General features: G+C 47.7%; 1 long non-coding RNA gene across 1 annotated transcript; it reads left to right on the top strand.

Moving 5' to 3' along the window:
* The first annotated feature begins 1,150 nt into the window (after nucleotides 1-1,150).
* Nucleotides 1,151-3,005, top strand: LOC132472141 (uncharacterized). Its single transcript, XR_009529004.1, has 2 exons — nucleotides 1,151-1,992; nucleotides 2,849-3,005. It is a non-coding gene; the product is annotated as an uncharacterized LOC132472141 (long non-coding RNA).
* Nucleotides 3,006-4,348: the final 1,343 nt, after the last annotated feature.

The following is a 4,348-nucleotide window of genomic DNA, read 5'->3' as shown; positions in this document are numbered from 1 at the left end:
TGCTTTCCAGAGGAGCACGAGCAGCTGGTTCCGGTGACTTCCCAAACACACATCTCTGACAGCATTTTACATGTGCCCTCACATCCTTTTCCATATCAGGCCAATAGAAACGCTGTCTTGCAAGCGAAAGAGTACGATCCTGGCCCTGATGACCTTCCAGATCATGGATGCCGGACAATGCTTTGTCCTTTAGACTCTGAGGCAACACATATTGGGATCGTCGCTGTTTGGAAACAGGATCTCTTGAGACCCGATACAGAACTCCATCATGGACTTCCAGCCTGTCCCATTGCTTCAACAATCTGAGGACCTTTGCGTCAGCACCATGCCTTTCTCGCCTAGACGGCCATCTCCTAGTAGAAACAAAGGGCAACACCTTGGAGATGACTGGATCTAGCTCTTGAGACAGCTGTAGCTCCTGGGCAGAGAACATGGGCAGCGCATCCTGACCACTTGAAAGTTGCTGGACTCTTTGCGTTAAGTAGAGTGCCCTGGACTCTGCTGTGTCATTCCAGGCACAGTGAGCCTGACAAAGAGCTCTGATCTCGGCTGTGTCATACCCCGTCCTGGGTAGTGGATGGTTTTCCAGTCTGAGGGTTTGAGACTGGCAGCTGAGCCTGAAAACATCCTGCACAGAATCCTCTTCCACCTCATCGGCCTCCTGAGTCAGAGTGGCATAGGGCTCCCTAAGCAGCCTCCGGCCAATGGTTTTCGCAAAGGGATCCGACTCAAGGCATCTGCCACCACATTCTTCTTCCCAGGCAGGTGCTTGAGATCAAAGGTGTACGACGCCAGCTTAGACACCCAGCGGATCTCACATGCGTCGAGCTTCGGCTTCGTTAGAAGGTAAGTAAGCGGATTATTATCAGTCCAAATGGTGAAGCTATGACCCTTCAGCCAGTGGCTGAACTTTTCACACACACTCCACTTCAGGGCCATGAACTCCAGCCTGTGAGCTGGATATTTCCGCTGTGACGCACTGAGGGTCTTGCTTGCAAAAGCAATCGGTCTGGCCTTGGATTCTCCTCGGGGCACTTGGGAGAGCACCGCACCAAGTCCATCCAAAGACGCATCTGTTGACAAGATAAATGGCTCATCGAAGTCCGGATGAGCCAGCATGACGCAGTCCAACAGCCTGGCCTTCATGTCAGTGATGTTGCTAGGTACGCGTCCTGCGTCCCTGACGCATTCAAATCTGAAAGGACGCACTAAACTCACTATCCATGCGTCCCGGGGACGCATCTCATTTTCCCCATGAAAAACGATAAATTGTGAACATTAAAAAACTCGTGTTTAATCACAGTAACTGGCCAAAGAAACCTTCTTGTGAGCAGACCGGACAAGCGCTGTTTCAACCCTCTGCGCATCTACTCGGCGCAGACGTGATCCCCTGTACAAAGTATCGCGACATGCTAATTTAGCCGCTACCAAAACAACTAGCTCGTCACCGCTGATTTCATTTCAACAATTACAAATACGAACTTCATAGTAAATAAACCCACGTTTCCACTGCTCGATGCTGTGCTCATTCGTGTCGATTATGTTGTAACGTTTAGGGGACGTGCTGTAATGAAATAAATGAAACATAATCCGGTGGTGGTGATGAAAACTACATTGAACGGCAGCCGCCATATTGTTATGCCCAAACGGCGCCTGAGATCCCGTTTTTCTCGAGAAACAGGCAGAGAAGAGAGAACGCAAAAATGCCACCAAAGAAAAAGATGAAACCTATTGCAGGTCAGCAAACTATTGCAGCTGCATTTTCTGTCCCCACTACCTCTGCACTCCTCCCTGACTCTGATCAGCCTAGAGAGAGTACCTCAACATTGCCTGTACCTACTTCTGCCTCCCCCTCTACTGAGCCTGATGAGCCCACTGCAGAAGAAGTGCCTCAACCTTCTACATGTTCCTCCCAAAAAAAGCGAACTTTTCTGAAGCAGTGGCTCACCACATACAAATGGCTGCGCTTTTCAGGTGACAATTTCATGTATTGTGACATTTGCACTAGTTATAACAAAACAGGCACATCTACGCACAAATCAAACAAATGCACCAATTACCAGCACTCCACCATCACTCGCCATGTTTTAAGCAAAGAACATCAGTCCTGCCTCAGTATTCCTGCTCTACAAAAAGACTTGGAACGAAGTCAGGTGAAGGTGGACAGTCAGCAGGACAAAGCAGCACTGGTGCTGCTTTAAAATCTGGCAAGTATCACCTGACAGATTTCCCCAACCTCACCATCCTTGCTCAACTTGCCACCACCCTGGCTGTGCATACAGCTGGCTGCGAACGAGGATTCTCTGCTCAGAACCTCATCCTCACCCCTCACAGGAACAGGCTGTCATCAGAACATCAAGAGCAACTTCTCAAGGTCAGCCTGGGGCCCAAAAGGTCAGAATTCCCTTTTGAAGAGGCACTGGCCAAATGGAAAGAGGTCAAGCAGAGAAGGCTGTTCACTATGAAGTACAAGTAATTATGACATATGCTCTAGACTCTGTTTCACAGTGATTCAGTTCATTTGATTTAGTTGATGTTCAGATAAGATTTTGGTGACAATTCATTTATTGAAATAATTTGTTAAAATCAGCACTTTTATTGAAATGTTATTTTGGTATTACAGACCATAGAGACACCATTTTGTTTTGATTTTAATTCTAGTAATTTATTTTGGTGCTATTTATGATGCTACAAAAATCCTGTTTGATTTGAATGTAATATGTCATGCCACTGTGACAGTTCTGCAATAAACTTTTCAGATTTTGAATTTTATTTGTTTAATTTCAGATACATTTTGAACATACATTAATATATCCGTTTATTATAACCATATCATACCACCATCAAGGAGTTTAACACTATTAATTTAATTTAAGAAATAGAATAATAATAAAAAAGAAACACATTTTTTAAACTGGGGAGTCGGGACCCATTGAATTTCTCAGGGACCCACCCAACTCGCCACCTGTGGGTCCCGGGGACTCACTACATTGAAAACCTATCAACATCACTGCATGTGCTCAAAAGCGCTTGCACATTCCTCTGTCCAATCCGCAGCAGAAAGCTTACGGTAGGCAGATTGGGGCTTTCTATCCTTAGCTGACTTCCCTCGCCTCTTCTGACCAGCTGTAAGTGCAAACAAGGGCTTTGCAGTGGAAGACAGGTTGGGGATAAAGTGTTGATAGTAGAACACCATGCCGAGGAATGATCTGAGTCTCCGAACAGAAGGCGTGCACCCATCTGCGTCCATGAGGTCTTGAACCTGCATTCTGTTGATTACTTCCACCTTGGCAGGATCGACGGACACACCCCCACCGTTGATGATATGGCCAAGGAACCTGACTTGCTTCTGCAGAAGGTGACACTTTTTAGGCGCCAGTTTCAGGTTGTTCTCCCGCAACCTCTGAAACACTGCTTCGAGTCTGGACAGAGCCTCCTCCTCCGTTGGGGCAAAGACAAGAAGGTCATCGAGGTAACACAGAAGCTTTGTGAAGTTCATGTCTCCAAAGATCCCAGTCATCACCCTCATGAAGGAAGCAGGGCTATTACACAGACCTTGTGGCATGCGGTTGTATTCATGCAGCCCGAGAGGAGTCGTGAAAGCCGTGTACTTCTTGTCTTCTTCATGCATTGGAATGTTGAAGAAGCCAGAGGTGAGGTCCATCGTGCTAAAGAAGCAGTTGCCACCAAGGGTAGCGAGACAGTCTGCCTGGTGAGGCAGGGGATGTGCGTCCTTTATGGTTCTGACATTCAACCATCTGAAGTCATTGCAAATCCGCAACCCACCATCCTTTTTCCACACCATCACCAAAGGAGACGCATATTCGCTTGCAGACTTTCTGATGATTCCCTTTTCCTCCATATCAGTGAGAGCCTGCCTCAACTTCTGATAGTGGGCTGGAGGGACTCTCCTGTACGGTAGGCGAAACGGGCGATCGTCCGTGAGACGGATGCGGTGTGTGCAACCCTTGACCTCACCGCATGCAAGAGAGTGCTTGGAAAAGATGTCCTGATAGTCAGTTATCAGTTGCTTGAGCTGGGACCTACAAGCTTCGCTAACCTGACATGAGGCTACATCGACGTCGCTCAGACCCAACTCTGACAGACTTTTGCCGGCCTGGGATGAAAGACTAGCACTGGAAGAAGCATCATGCTGTCGTTTCTCGGTGTAGGGTTGCTTCTTCTCCGAAGCTGCTTGTGAGCCCTGGAAAACATCAAGATCCTCGACTGCTAAGCACGGGAACACATCAGCCAACTTGCAATTCCTCTTCAGCGTGATCGCCTTGTCAGATGGGTTCACAACTGTCATTGGCACCCATCTATCACCCCAGAGAGGTGTGACAAGACG

This window comes from Gadus macrocephalus, chromosome 14 (genome assembly GCF_031168955.1).
Source record: "Gadus macrocephalus chromosome 14, ASM3116895v1".
NCBI classification, from domain to species: domain Eukaryota; kingdom Metazoa; phylum Chordata; class Actinopteri; order Gadiformes; family Gadidae; genus Gadus; species Gadus macrocephalus.
This window is presented reverse-complemented; position numbering and strand designations above follow the sequence as displayed.